This window comes from Rattus norvegicus (genome assembly GCF_036323735.1).
Source record: "Rattus norvegicus strain BN/NHsdMcwi chromosome Y unlocalized genomic scaffold, GRCr8 chrY_unlocalized_2, whole genome shotgun sequence".
NCBI lineage: Eukaryota > Metazoa > Chordata > Mammalia > Rodentia > Muridae > Rattus > Rattus norvegicus.
The window spans coordinates 1,086,221-1,103,205 of NW_026947378.1; the positions used below are offsets into that span (position 1 = coordinate 1,086,221).

The window sequence follows — 16,985 nt, forward strand, 5'->3', positions numbered from 1 at the left end:
AACTTTGAGAAAGGATTACAAGAGGTAAAGGGGTTTGCAAACCCATAAGAAAAACAATATCAATGAACCAGAGCTTTCTAGTACTAGACCAATATTCAACGAATGTACATGGACATACCTATGGCTCCTACTGCATATTTAGTACCAGATGGCCTTCTTGGGAACCAACAGAAGTAGAAGCTCTTGGTCCTCCCTATATTTGATTCACAGTTCATGGGAATGCAAAGGGGTAGTAAGGGGATTATAGTAGAATGGGAGGTGGACTGGTTAGGAATCTTAGAGACAGGAAATTGGAAAAGGAATAACATTTGTAATGTAAATATAGAAATATCAAATTTAAAAAAGCTATATATTTTGCTAAAAAAGAAAAAAAAGAAAGAAATAAAAGAAAAGAAAACTGCCAATTAATTACACCCTTTGACTCAGAAATCTAAAGGGTCACTGTCAGGGAATGGTAGTCAGAGTAATACTAGTTCAAAGACGAAGATGGTGAAATCTCAAATAGAAGCAATTTTCTCTCCCAGATATCAGTGTCAGACACAATCTGCACTCTAGGAATCCAAAGCACGGAGTAATTTACTCTGAGCTGAGGACACAATACTTGTCTTTCCCTTCTTCCTTAGGACCAAAACCATCAGCTTTAAAGAAAACTGTGCCCTTCCCAACACTTGGCTTTGGAAAAAAGACATGAATGATATAAATTCTCCGACTTCCAGGAACCATAACTAGCAGGGAATTCCAGATGCATCTGAGAGGCTCCCATCTCCTTATTACCATATTTGGAAGGCTCCAATCAATACTATCTTTTCAGCAAACCTTCTCAACCACTACCCAGAAATGACTGAGATTTCCCATGGACCACATATTTCTTTTTTTTTATAACAAAGCAGAAGGCCAGCTTCCTTCTTCCCATCTTTGATCACTTCATCCTCTTTTTTCTCCTTCCCAAAGGCTGTTTATGCTGAATTAGAGGCCAAATAGTAAACCCTAGAGGTACTGAAGGACTACTGGAGAGGCAACTTCTGTCAGGACAACACTTGTTACATCACAGAAGAAACTAGGGATCTCCAGGATACAACAGATTTTTTTAGATAGGCCTAATGGTGATGTCACTGAGAATTGCCATGGCCTACCTGCTAAAGTGTTTTCCTTTCAATGACCAGATTCGAGGGTGCCCTTGCAAGGTTTGTCTCCTGTGAAACAATGGAAACCTTTTCATACTACATGTCTTTAAAGCTAGAAACTTCTCTTTATTTCCTTAGTGGTTACATGCTCTGAAAGGAAAAGATAATCAGGAGCTTTGCATGGGTAGAAAAGATCTCGGAACATGGAGTGGAAGAGATTCCTCTGGATAATAATTTTATTACCAGGTCCATTACTGTGACATACAGTTCAATATCCTAGGTTATCTCTGTTTCCCAAAGGCCAGCATTTTCCCTACAATCCTTTAATTGAATTCATATTTCATTACAGTTTCTCATTGTACATTCCTTGATAGGTGACTTTATATATTCCTGAATGTGAAGTGAAAAATTCTGTTTTCCAATTTCATGTTTTTTTGCAGTGATTTTGGCAATCCAAGGGTCCCACCTAAGGTTGAATATAAAAATGTAAATATTATGTACCTACTTCCAATGATGAACTTCCAAATCCTTAGTTTATCCAAAAATTTCGAGACATCAGAAAAGCTAAGGAAAACATGAAATATAGAATATGTTTCAGTAGTCTCATTAGACATCAGTTCTTTAATATCTAACTTCCTGTTCCTCTAGGGCCAGACGTGAAGGTTTTCGAGGTTTTACCATGGTTGTTACTTCAGGACAAACATAAAATTCAGGAGAATGTGCAGGGAGATGAATGGCTTGATGTCCAGGGAAACTTCAACTTCAATAGGTTCATAAGAATAAGAGGGAGGTGTTTGGAATTGCCATTTGTGGATTCTACATTCTTGACCTAGGTGTACATAATCCATGTGAAAATTCCACCTAACCTCATAGCTGTAGGAGCCACCAAATGTATAGTTGGAACGAGATGTACATCTTTCCTGAGAGACACAGCTTGAGCAAGTCAAATACAGAAGAGAATGCTACTGGCAAACCAGTGAACCAAAAATGGATCTCTTGTTGGTAGTTTTTGAGAAAGAATTACAAGAGCTTAAGGGGATTTCAATTCCATAAGAACAACAATGCCAGTGAACCAGAGCTTTCTGGTACTAAACCAATATTCAAAGACTGTACTTGGACAGACCTATGTGTCCAACTGCATATGTAGCAGTGGATGGCCTTGTTGGGAACCAATGGAAGGAGAAGTTCCTGGTCCAACCTAGGTTTAACTCTCAGTTCAAGGTAATATCAAGGTTCACTAAGGTAGGTTATAGAAGAATGTTAGGTGGACTAGTTACGGGTCTTATGGACATGAAACTGGGAAAGAAAATCAAATTTGAAATTCAAATATAGAAATATCCAAATAAAAAAAGCAATAAAATTTGCTAAAAATTAAAAAAAAATGAAATAAATTAAAGAAAAGACATCTGTCAGCTAATTACACATATTGACTCAGAAATCTAAAGGGTAACTATCAGGAAATGGTAATCAGAGTAATACTAGTGGAAAGACTGAGATGATGAAGTCTCAACTAGAAGCTCTTCTCTCCCAAATATCAGTGTCAGACACAAACTGCACTATAGGTATCCAAAGCATGGAGGCGTTTACACTGAGCTGAGCAGACAATACTTGTCTATCCTTTGTTTCTTCGGACCTTTTTCTTCAGGGCAAAAAGAGTGAAAGCCATGAGCTCTCACTAGAACAACTGTGCCCTTCCCAACAACTGACTTTTGGAATGAAGAAAATGATTATATAAACTCTCTGAATTCCAGAAACCATATCAAGCAGGGAAGTCCAGATGATAATGAGAGAATCCCAGCTCTGTATTCCCATGTGTGTAAGGCTCAGATCAAGGCTATCTCTTCAGATACAACACTCAACGCCTACCCAAGACTCACTGAGCTTTTCCATGGACCATTTATTTTTCCTTTTTTTATACAAAGACAGAAGGCCAGCTTCCTTCTCTTTTATCTCCCTAACAAATGGCTGTTTAGCCAGAATAAGAGGTCAATGAGTTAACCCTAGAGGTCCTCAAAGAATATCCAAGAGGCAGTTGCTGTCACCATGACACTTGTGACATCACAGAAAAGCTAGAGCTCTTCAGGATACAAGAGATATTTCAGGGAGGACCTAATGATGATGTCACTGAGAACTGCCATGATCTAACTGTTGAACAGCTTTCTTTACATTGACCAGATTTGAGGGTTCCCTTTCCAAGAGTGTCTCTTGTGACACACTGGAAACCTTTAAATACTATATATCTCTAATGCTGGAGACTTCTCTTTGCTTCATTCGTACGTACATGTTCGGAATAGAGAATGTTGGTCAGGGGCTTGGCATGGGTATAAAGATCTAGGAACATGGGGTGGAGGAGATTATTCTGGATAATAATTCCACTCCCAGTTCCATTCCTGTGACATACACTTCAAGTTCCTAGGTTTTCTCTGTTTCCCAAAGTCCAATATTTTCCTTCCAGACATTTAGGTGAATGAATATTGTATTACATTTTCTTATTGTACATTCTTTGAAAGGAGACGTTATATATATTACTGAATGTGTACTCAAATATTCTGTTTTCCAATTTTAATTTTTGCAATGATATTGGCAACAAAGTTGGCCCAGCTAAAGCATGAATATAACAGTATAAATATTGTATACCTACTTCAAATGATAATCTCTCAAATCCTTAATTTAAGCAAAAATTACCAGCCATCAGTAAAGCAAAGGACAATATGGACCCTAGAATGCGGTTCAGATTTTCTTTTAGGCTTGAAAAATTTTGCGAAGAAGGTTTTGTGGGTGTATTTGTGTCTTTATCCCTCCACTGCTGGTCTTTCCAGGCAATGGGAGTTGGCCTCTTAATGTTTCATATCACCAATGTAATTCACAGCTTAGGTCACCCCATTGATTCGTGGGTACCTCCATTATACCAGGTCTCTTTCTCTTCCTGGAGGTTTCTCCCACCTCCTCATCTCTTTAAGTTCAAGATTTCCTTTCTTTCTCATGACTATCGGGTCCTATCTCCTTCCCTGCACACACAGGATCCATTCTCCTCTTCCTTCCATCTCTCATCTAGTTCCTTTCCTCAATCGGCCTCCTAGACTATTTTATTCCCCATTCTAAGTGAGAGTCTATCTTATGCACTTTGGCCATTCTTCTTGTTTATCTTCTTTGTACCTTTAAGCTTTGTGGAGGATGTCCTGTAGTTTATGGATAATATTACTTATAATTGAGCAATTTCAACAACCCTCTTGATCATATTTTAGAGTAGTATGTTAAAATTGAAAATTATAATTTAGTATGAGTGAATGTCATGAGGACCAAATTTAGGTAAAAAGAAACTTAAAACAAGATCAAATCACAGATTTTAAAAATTGACCTAATAATAAAAATTCTCTACTATCATAAGGAATTATTATATCACAGGCAATTTTTAAGTGGTACCATAAATTTGGCAGACAAATGATGTTTTTAACAAGTAATTATGGATAATATGACTAAGATCAAATAAGATAAATATATTGTTTTCATTCTGATATCACTTCCTGGCATTTTTCCTCAAACATGATGTTTATAGCATTGAACATTATGGTATTAGTTTTAAATTTTAATATTTATTATAACCTAACCTATAAAGTAACAGGTTGCCATATGTTATGTTTGTAGACAATCACCCTCATCCTCGCTTCCTCAGTTCTTTGTTTCCGCCTGCCCTATGTCCCTCACCACTTATACTAGTCTCTCTTCATTATTCTTACTTCTAGATTCATATCCCACATGCTCAATATCTTCCATTCCACACTGTTTAAAACCCTACTCTCTAATCTCTCTAATCTCTGTGACGTATACCAGTTAAGTGAACTCAAACCACCCACAGCTTCACATAAATACAAGTATATTAAAAGGAGATTCTTTGATCTCTTGGAAAAAGAACACATGGTATTTGCCTTTCTAAGTCTTTGTTACCTTACTCGGTTTAGTTTTCCTAGGGAGAATGAAGTACCATTGTGTATATTGTCACATTCTTATATATCTATGTATCAATGAATATTCATTATGATTCTCAATAAAAGAGCAATAGATTTATTTTTGAAAAACGATGAGAAAGCTCAGATAGAAAAGTCAAGAAATTAAGAAACTAAGAAACTAAGAAAATTTCAAAGATAAATATGACGAACATATTTGTGTTTATATTAACTGGAGCAGTGTGTGTTAAAGTTAATAAAGGATGTGGTATTTATAATATTTTTATACTAATAAAATGTAGAATATTCAATAATTTAGAGAATACTTATAAAATTGTTCATCACTAAGTTATATTTCCACTAAAACTGTAATCTTTTTATAAACTATTTTACATATATATATGTATATATATATATATATTTTACCTTCAAAATAAAGAATATTAAGAAGTTAGTCATAAAATTCAATAACAACACCAAAGACGAATTATATGAATAACCAACAGACTAGGAGATATTGCAAACCTCTCCAGTTAAATTAAGAGACTTAGAAAAGTGATAGCATTTTAATAGAAAGGCACATGGCAAACAAGATACAATAAAATCCTGAAACTATACTAAGATGGTTACTATTCATTCCTATGTGCTAAGGTTTCATCAACAAGCATGGTACATGAAGATAATGTATATGTCAGAAAAATTAATTCATGTTTAACATAGTAACTTTCTTCATAAAACCCGAGCAGACACTTCTCTTTTTTGTTGCTTAAAAAGTATGTACAAAGCACGGCTTTTGATTATAACACTAATATTTCAAAACTATCATTAAATATGCAAAGATCTTAACACAAAACCCATAGTTTTCATAGCAACCATACAAACTTAAGAAGGAAAAGAAAACATTTTTAAGTACATAGATATGCGTAATGAAGTCCCCACCTTACCAGTAACAGATGGGTCAAATTTATTGTTCTATGTATTACATAGAATACTCTATCCCAGTTCATTGTTCCTTAGCATATGTTTTTCCTCATCTTTCTCTGTTACTTATCTTCTGAAAGCAGGTGGTATTTCTCATAAAATTAGTTCAAATCATCCAATCTTCACTCCAACAAAAAGAAGGTGTTGACATTAGAGGAAAACCAATTAAAGGTTCTCATTCTTTATTGTGCAAAATTTTATGTATGATTTTGTATGCTTAATATGCTTCTACACCTTAGTGATGACAATTCAAGATTGGCATGAAATCCATCATTCTTAATTCACAATGTAAATGCCCTTTAGCTAATCACAGAAAAGCCTTCAAAGTGTATTTACATAGGATTATTTAGTAAAAATTCAACTTATAGTTTAAGGGGAATAGTGATGTAAAACATCTTTTCTTACATTTTCGTTGCCTTCACATTATTTTATAGCTAAGAGATTTCATTAGAATCAAGAAAGAATTGTTAACATCTTACTAAAATAAAATGAGAATTTTCTCTGTATAATACAGAACTTATTCTTGAACATTTTTGTGACACTGTTTCTTTTATATACCTGGCAGTACCAGAACTCACTATCTCTTTCACCTATTCTCTCTCTCTCTCTCTCTCTCTCTCTCTCTCTCTCTCTCTCTCTCTCTCTCTCTCTGTAGACCAAGCTGGCCTTGAACTTAGAGTTCGGCCTGCTTCTGGTACCCAGTGCTAAGATTAAAGGCCTGTGCCACCACACTCCGTGCTTTTCTACATCTTTAACAAGCTCTTGTCTGATTATATTCCAAATCTTATGAAGTTAGCTCCCTAAAGTACCTAGAAGAAATTCAGTATCAAAAATATATTTTGCACACCTAAATCCCTCGTCCCGAGTTGCTGATTGATCTACACACGTAGCAAGCTCTCTGAAGGAACTGAAAGACACAAAGTTTTGCTTTCATTACAGGAATAAAGAAAAGGCCTGTTCACTGCACAATCTCATGATATCACGGAACAATTCTTCCAACACTACAAAGTGAAATCTTATAATGACTCCTGTACCTGAAGCCACAGTTTCTTTCCTTCTATTTAGTTGTGCTCATTGTCACCACCATTTCATTATAACCAGGTTTAACCCAAAGGTATTCTCTGCCCCAAGAATTCATTTCTACTATATTGACATATTCAGTCATGTTCAGTTAAATTTAAGCACTGACCACACCAAAGTGAGGATTTATATAATATCCAACAGAAACATAGGAAGAAATGCTACAAAAATAAATTTATACTGAATAAATAATCAAAATGTGTTTTATTTGTTGTAACACAACATCTATCCATTTTCATTGTATTGATTGGTTCTGGGTATATTCACAAGCCAAGAAAATTGTATTTAAGCCCGGAAAAAAACTTTTGAGATTTAGTTCTCTCTTTTATATAGACTATGAAGACTAAACTTAGATATCAATGCTTAATAGAAAGCAATTTTACATGTTGTGTCATTTCACTGTTTCTCAGATTTTTTTGTATAATTGAAAGTGTATAGCTAAATCTTGTTATTTAATATTTTTCCCACTTCATTTCAATTTCTACTTTAACTCTGAGTAATAAGTCCAAATGGGATCTGATTACATATATTGGCCCTGTACGATTTTTTTAAAAATTATAAGGTAAAGTTTTATATGCTAGAAAGTACACTTTTGAGAGTACATTACACTAGAAATTTAGTTCATCCTTTTTCATTAGTTTTGTCTGAAAGACTATTATTTACAAATTTGTTTTAAATTTTTAGAAGTATTGTGTGTGTTTGTTTGTTTGTCTGTGAGTATGCCTGTTTGAGTATACATACATACATACATGTATATCTTTGACAATTCAAATATAATAAGACCAGAGAAAGTAGCTTGAGTGTTATTGATAATTTATGGACACTGAATTTTTGTATATGCTGTATATGTAACCTTGAAAATATGTACTGTATATTTTTCAAAAGCATTGTTTAAATATGTATACTACATGAAGCACACTAATTGCAGTTTTAGCCTTTTCCACACTAATTTTATCTCTTTAGATGTCTAGGAAGAAATACACGGAAGCATGAATCATCTCTTAACTCCAAATGTAGGTAGACTCTATGATATATTTTGCTTTTGTACATGATTGCTCACCTTTAGTTCATAAATTATATATTTAATTTGCTCTATTTATGTTACAAAGGTGTGGCACATTGCTTTTGTAATGTGTGGCACATTGTATATATGTATTCGTTGATAACTTCTTTCTGTCAACAAACATTAAGAATAAATGATTTATAACATTATTACAAAATCTAAGATCATTCAGTTTCTTCCATATTCAAATACCAAAATGCATAAATATAGAAAGAATTTCCTGATTTTGACTATTAACAGAAATATTTGATGTACCATTCCTATAAACAAATTTTGATATATCCATTAAAATTTCTTCAATGAGTAGTTTAAATATTAATGAAGGTAAGTATAGACATATTGTTAGTATATTTGAATCACAAATGATGTCAGTATTTTACATATCCAAATATGCATAAACATGTAATTTTACACCTGAATTCCATAAACGTGCATTTATATATTTCCACTCAAAATCAGCTGGGTCCAACTTACACGCATTCTCACAATTATACTCTTACACACACACATATGCATTCATTCTTGTAATTACATATTTAAACAGACATCCTTACTTTCATATGCATAGGAAGCAAGAGACCAAGCACCAGTGCAGAATGATGAGGTCCAATCTTTATTACATAAAGAAAAAAATCACTTCGACCCTTTTAATGCTAAGTGAATTAAACCCAAGTGTGTAAGAGAAAAGCCTTGTTCCTTTTGATAAGAGTAAGCCTGCATTGCTATTAAGAAATGACCTGTTCTGTCCCATGGTAAGGAGAAACCTGCCTGCACCTTCTGTTCTTTCCAGCTTCTCTTTTCCTCTTCTCCTCTGCATTCTGCAGATTGCCCTCTTATGTTACTTATAGTATCTACATTATTTCTCTCTACATTTCTTCTCAGCCCAGATATTTTTGGCTCAGTTCTACTAAGCTCAGTTCTCCTTAACTCAAAGCTGACTTTTCAGCTCTGTCCATCTCCAGGTCAGTCCACCTGTCTCTGTCCTTCCAGTTCAGTCCTTCTCTCTCAGTCCTTCTGTGTGACTTCTCTTTCTCCTCAGAACTTAAACATCTTTAAGAATATATGATCCCGTATTACAATGTTCATCACAAGTTCATATGAAAGATCAAGCATAAATTGAAACATAATTTACAACCGAGAATTTTTACATCAATATCCATCAAGAGTAATTATCTGGCGAAACATTCATCACCTGTGTCAGCTCCACAGGCACACTGAAGATCCAAAACCATAGTTGTTAGTGATGTTATATATAGATAAACCCAGTTAATATCTTATATTAACTGTCCTTGCACCTGCAACAAATCGTTTGTTTTCTTTTTATGACTCTTGATAACTGTATTGCAACATCATGGAATGTGTTCTTAGTAGGAGAAAGTCTGTTTACTATCTCAGAAAAATTAACTGTTGACACCAGGGACACCGGCAGTATTGTCACTGCAATTTTGACTATTAGAAAGGGACTTATACTGGTTCGGGGTTTAGCTCAGTGGTAGAGCACTTGCCTAGCGAGCGAAAGGCCCTGGGTTCAGTCCCAGCTCTGAAAAAAAGAAAAAGAAAAAAAAATAAAGAGACTTATAGCAGTCCCACTATAATAGAGATTAATAACCATTGATATAATTTTAGGAATTATTGTAGAATCATTATTAAGACTAAAGAATTCATCTATTTGCCTGTATAGTATCACTACGGGACAGTAAAACTTCGTATGACTGCAGAGATCTGCTACAAAGGGGTGTGCTATTACTCAATGATTGTTATATATGTCTAATAATAACAACAGGAATAGCATTTAATAGCGTAAACTTTCCCAAAATGAATCCCTTACAACTTTGCTTAATAAGGGAGAACGAGTTGTAGATTATAAAATAATCCGAAGCTGTGTATCTCAGGATGATCACCTGCTAGTTATTAGCCTGTCCTGTTATGGGTCCTGACACTTTCTTCTCAGTCTTACATGGTACCTTCTCAAAAACTGATAATCTGATCCATCATAAAACAGGCCTCAAGAGATACAAGAAGTTTGAATTAATCCCATGCATCCTATGAGATCACTACAGACTAAGAATGGTATTCAATAACAACAAAAACAACCATAGTCCCACATATACATAGTAGCTGAAGAATGATTTACTCGATGAGAACTTGTTCAAGGAAAAAATAAAGAAAAAAAAATTAAAGACATTTCAGATTTTAATGAAAATGAAGGCATAACTTGGGAACACAAAAAAGCAATGCAAGAGGAAAACTCATAGCTCTGAGAGCCTCCACAAACAAACAGAAGCTATGATACACTAGCAGTTTGATAGAACACCTGAAATCTCAGAACCAATAAAAATCCAAAGACTAGACAGCAGGAAATCATCAAACTCAGGACTGAAATCAACCAAGTAGAAATGAAAGGAATTATATAAAGAATCAACAAAACCAGGAGCTGGCTCTTTGAAAAATCCAGAAATAGGTAAATCCCTTATATTCAAATTAAAAATAACAAAATCAGAAATGAAATAGAGATATAACCCAAGAAAGTGAGGAAACTCAAAAAATTATCAGATCCTTGTATAAAAGCCTATACTTAACAAGTGTGAAAGTAAGGATTCAATGGATAAATTTCTAGAGAGATATAAGGTACCAAAGTTGAATCAGAATCAGATAAACCACCTAAATTCTCCCATAACTTGTAAAGTAGTAGAAGCAGTCATTAAATGTCTCCCAACCAAAAGATCCCAGGACCAGAAAGGATTAGTACAGAATTCTCTCAGACCTTCATACAATATCTAATACCAATATTCTCCAAACTATTCCACAAACTTGAAATAGAAGGAACACTACACAATTCCTTCTCTGATGCCACAATTATGCTTACAACTAAAGCAAACAAAGACCCAAAAAAAGAAAGAGAATTTCAGACCAATTTATTCATGAATATCCCTGCAAAAATTCTCAGTAAATTTCTTGCAAGTCAAATCCAAGAACACATGAAAACAATGATCCATCATGATCAAGTAGGCTTCATCCCAGAGATACAGGGATGGTTCAATATACAGAACCTGATCACTAATCAAACTAATCCCACTATAAAAACAAATTCAAAGAAAACAAAACAAGCAATCATTTCATTAGATGCTGAGAAAGCATTTTACAGAACGTAGCCCTTCATGTTACAAGTCTTGGAAAGATCAGAAATTCAAGGACCATACTGAACTCAATAAAAGCAATATACAGCAAACCAGAGGCCAATATCAAACTAAATGGAGAAAAACTTAATGCAATCCCACTACAATCAGGAACTAGACAATGATAACCACTCTCTCCCTACCTTTTCAATATAGTATTCAAAGCCCTAGCCAGAGTAAACAGAAAACAAATGGATGTAAAGGGATACATATTGCAAAGGAAATTTTCAAAATGTCACTATATGCAGATGTTGTGACCCGACAATTTCCACCAGTGAATTTCTAAGCAGATAAACAGCTATAGCAGAGTGGAAGAGTTTAAAATTGATTCAAACAAATCAGTATCCTGCCTCTGCTCAAAAGAGAAATAGGCTGAGAAAGAAATTACAGAAATGACACCCTTGACAATAGTGAAAAAGCTTATAAAATACCTCTGTGTGACTCTAACCAAGCAAATGAAAGATATACATGACAAGAACACAACTGTCTGAAAAAAATAAATTGAAGAAGATCTCAGAAATTAGAAAGATCTCCCATGTTCATGTATTGGCAGGTTTAATATTGTAAAAATGGCCATCTTGCCAAAAGCAACCTACAGATTCAATGCAATCTCCATCAACATTACAACTGATTTCTTCACAGACATAAAAATGGCAGTTTGCAAATTTATATGGAATAAAAAAAATCCCAGGATAGAGAAAACTATTCTTAAAAATAAAATCATTTGGGGAAATCGCTATCCCTGAGCTCAAGTTGTATTACAGAGCAATGGTGAGGAAAAACTGTATTGTGTTGGTATTGAGACAGTCAGGTATAACAATGGAATAGAATGTAAGACCCAGAAATGAACCCACACAGCTATGGCCACTTGATAATTAACAAAGGATCTAAAACCATACAGTGGAAAAAAAAAGATAGCATTTTTTAAAAATTGTGCTGTTTCAACTGAAGGGCAGAAGGTAGAAGAATGCAAATCAATCCATTCTTATCTCCTTGTACAAAGCTCAAGTAAAACTGGATTAAAGAACTCCAAATAAAACCAGATACACTGAAACTAATTGATAAAAAGCAGGGGAAAGCCTCAAACAGATTGGTACTGGGGAAAATTTCCTCAATAGAACACCAAAGGCTTTTGTTCTAAGATCAAAAATTGAAAAATGAAACTTCATAAAATTTCAAAGTTTCTCTAAGACAAAGAACACTGTTATTACTTCCATACAGCAACTAACAGATTGGGAAAAGATCTTTACCAATCCTATATCCGATGGAGTGCTAATATCCAATATATACAAAAAAACTCAATAAGCTATCCTCCGGAGAATCAAATAACCCTATTTAATACTGGGCTACAGTTCTAAACAAAAATTCTCAACTGATGAATATTGAATGGATGAGAAGCACCTAAAAATGTTCAACATCCTTACTCATTGGGGAAATGCAAATCAAAACAATCCTGAAATTCTACCTCATACCAGTCAGAATGGCTAAGTCAAAAAAGTCAGGTGACAACAGTCTCTGTCAAGGATGTGGAGAGAAAGGAACACTCTTTCACTGTGGAAATTACAAGCTCTTAAAATCACCCTGGAATCCAGGCTGGAGCTTCTTCAGAAAATTGAACATAGTATTTACTACCTGAGGATCCAGCTGTACCATTGGATGGCATATACCCAAAACTTGCTCCAACCTACAACAAGGACACGTGCTCCACTATGTTCAGAGCAGCCTTATTTATAACAGACAGAAGCTGGAAAGAACCCAGATGTTTCTCAAAAGAGGAACAGATTGATATAATGTGGTACATTTACACAATGGTGTGGTATGCAGCTATTAAAAAGAATGACTTCATGAAATTCATACGGAAATGGATGAAACTAGAAAATATAATCCTGAGTGACATAACAAAAACACAAATAAATGCACATAGCATGCCCTCACTAGTAAGTGAATATTAGCCCAAGAGCTCATAATATCCACCATAAACTCATATGCACTCTGAAGCTTAACAAGAAAGGACAAAGGGGGATTGCTTCATTAACAATTAGAAGGGGGAAGAAAATTTTCATGGGAGTCAGATGGAGGAATCACCCTGTGTGGGAGAGGGGAGTGAAATAGAAAAATAGGAGATCAGGATAAGATGTTGGAAGAAACAGGGAAAAAAACAGAGGACCAGGAAAATTAGTATAGAGAGAAGGAACAGTTGAGGATGGGGGTAACCTCTAGGATAAACCAGATACTAGGAATGCGACAGGTTCCCTGGACCCAATACTGATGACATTGGCCAACATCAACAATAACACTGAAATTAACCTGAAGACACCACCTCCAGTAGATAGACATGGCCCCCAGTGTAAGGATGGGACCACTCACCCATCTCAAATATATTCAGAGTTATCCTGTCTAATGGAATTGCAGAGGGGAAAGTGGGGCAGAGGCTGAAAGAAAGGCCATCCAGAGATCTGCAGACACCAACCTGGACACTGTTGCTGCTGCTGATATGTGCTTGCAAACAGGAGTCTGATATGCCTGTCCTCTGAGAGGCTTTGTCAACACCTGACTGAGACAGATGCAGATATTCACAGCTAACCATTGAACTGAACCTAGAGATCCCAATGGAAGATGTAGGGGAAGGGCTGAAGGGGCTGAAGGGGATTGTTATTAGAGATAGAACAACGATATCAATTAACCAGACCCCTCAGGGAACCCATGGACCTAACCACCAACCATTGAATATACATATTCTGGTACCCTACATATGTAGCAGAGAATTGCCTCATCTCACATCAGTGGAAGGGGAAGCAGTTGGTCCTTAGTAGCTTGATGTCCCAGAGAAGAGCGAATCTAGAGGGGTGAGGTAAGAACGACTGGGGTTGTTGGGGACGCACGCTCTTAGAGACAAAGACGAAGAGTATGTGGTGGTGGGGATTATAGAGGCGGACCGGAAAGGGGGCAATATTTGAAATGCAAAGAAATACAATTGTTAATAATAGTAATAATAAAGGCAACTGCATACGATATCAAGACATATTTAGAATTTCAATATATGTGATTAGAGAAAATACTTTCCATTGTGTAGCATACTCAATATTTCAAAAATATCATCACGGAAAGAATATTAAGAGCTTTGGGACAAGAAAAAATAGTGATACATCAAGGCAGAAGCATCACAGTAATATCTGGAACTCAAATGGAATTCTAATATCAATCCCATGCATTCAATGCTCTATACAAATCCTATCACATGTTCATTCCCTAAAAAAATCCACCAGTGATTTTCTAGTCCCTGCAGTCTCTGAGGATCACGGGTCTGGATCAACCTTTCCCATTCGGTTATGAGGCTCCAAGACACATCACTGCACCACAGATGGCCTCTGGTTAGAGGGATCTACCGTGTTGTAAGTGTCGCTTGACCGCACAGTGTCCTAAGCACCCCTTGCCCTTTCCATTCATGTTGCTCCTTCCCGAATCCCTTGTCTTGGCCCCTGACAGTGGGCACAATAGCAGATAGCACTCTGGACACAAAGGAAGAGATTCGACAGGGTTCCTCCTCATTCAGAAAGCTTGGATGATCGCCCCGCTACTACAAGCAGAAATGACAAATGAAGCAGCTCCTGACTGCCTGGTGCAGACCTCGCGACTGCCCCTTGCAGACCTCGCTACTTCCCTGTGCAAACTCGAGGACAGCTCCTCTAGAGCTTTGGCTGTTTCAGGAGATCAATGGTCACTCGAGATTTCTCTGCTTTGCCTTCCGGACTTGTCCACAGTTCTCGGAAGATAGAGAGACATACTCAAAGGATACAGCTCAACTGATGCTTACCATGACTCACCACTGGCAAGTACATTCACTGCCCCTTCACATGGTAGTAGCCCATTCGACATTTCTTGTTCAATTTCCTTAAAGACTAAACGACCAGATGTGAGGAGAGAGACCAGCGACCCTCATCCCGGACTTCACCCTCTGACCATGCACCAACGATTTCTCAGCCTCCACGGCCTGGGAACCCTTCAGTGTCCCCCAAGATGACAACAACACCTGAGTGCAACAGTGGAATCAGTTGAAGGATTCCCAGCCTCCACAGCCTGGAAGCCCATTCAGTGTCCCCCAAGATGATTATAACACCGGACTCCAGTGGGGGAAGCATTTTAAGGGTTCCCAGCCTCCACAGCCTGGAAGACCTTCGGTGTCCCCCAAGTGGATTATAACTTCCTACCCCAGTGGGGGAAGCAATTGAACACCAGAGACCCGAGCGACTTTGTACCTCCCGGACTACTTAGAAGGGCTCGGGACAAGTTCAGATGCCCAAAACCCTATGAAGATTAGAGATTCAAAAAACCTGATGCTCATGTTACAGAAAACCTGCAGAAACTCAAAGATCATATAAAGGCTTCAGTCAATAAGAGGGACCTAGACTCCAGAAGGGAACTGACAGAGAAGAAGAAATGGACAGTTCCACTTACTCTGAGGGTTTCTGAGGGCATGAGTAATACACTGACCAAGGATAGCAGATCACTGAGAAACCCACTGACTAGGGATATCAGAAGATCTGCTTTACATCCTGCTACCCGAAAAAGAGTGGCCTCATCTAAGTTCCCATTTTTGGTTCTTGGGAAGATGAAAAAAAAAAAAGTAAAGAAAAGAAAAGCGGGTTATGTCTACTGGGATTGAGGAACATGTGAACTAGGACAAGTTGGTAGCCAGAGTGCCTGTAACATCTACAAAACACAATACTGGAGAGAATAGTGAAAGACTCAAAGAATATCACACTGTGCCTGGGCCACCTTTTGCTGACTCTTATACTGACAAATTGGGACAGGTACTTTCCCCACACATTCCAGGTTCCCAACATCCTTCCCCATCTAGACATGGAGAACTTGGATCTCCCATTTTTCCCCAAGATGTTCCTACCCACCCAGGACTTTCCGGAAATAACCAAATGGTTCCAATGTTCTATAGGGTTATTCCACATTTGCCCAGGTGTCCAAAATTCCTCCCACAGATCCTGAAAGGAAATTCATACATTCTCCTCTTCCAGAGGGAGTATCTTTTTTTCTTCCATCTTTATTAAATTGAGCATTTCTTATTTCCATTTCAAATGTTATTCCCCTTCCAAGTTTCCCCGTTAACATTGTCGTAGCCCCTCCCTCTCCCCTTCTATAGGGGTTTTCCTCTTCCGATCCACCCACACATTACTGCCCTTCTCCCAAAAATGCCATTCACTGGGGGTTCATTCTTGGGAGAACCAAAGACTTCCCCTTCCACTGGTGCCCCTAATAGGCATTCATTGATACCTGTGAATTTGGAGTTCAGGTCAGTTCATGTATAGGCTTGGGTAATGGCTTAGTCGGTTGAACCTAGGTTTGGTTGGCATTTTTGTTCAGATGGGGTCTCAAGACCATTAACTCTTTCAGGCCTTGCTCTGATTCCTTTAGCAGGGGTCGCATTCTCAGTACAGTGGTTTGCTGCTGACATTTGCCTAAGTATTTGCTGTATTCTGGCTGTGTCTCTCAGGAGAGATCTACATTGGTTCCTATCAGCCTGCATTTCATTGATTCATCCTTTTTACCTAGTTTACTGGCTGTATATGTATGGGCCCCATGTGGGGCAGGCTCTGAGTGGGTG

At 36.9% G+C, this 16,985-nt stretch overlaps 1 long non-coding RNA gene across 1 annotated transcript in view; it reads right to left on the minus strand.

Moving 5' to 3' along the window:
• LOC134484628 (uncharacterized) overlaps positions 1–16,985 on the minus strand; it is a 79,334-nt gene that overhangs the window by 49,953 nt on the left and 12,396 nt on the right. The window contains exon 2 of the long non-coding RNA XR_010062146.1: positions 1,630–1,688. This is a non-coding gene — a long non-coding RNA (uncharacterized LOC134484628). The remainder of the gene's footprint in view (positions 1–1,629; positions 1,689–16,985) is intronic.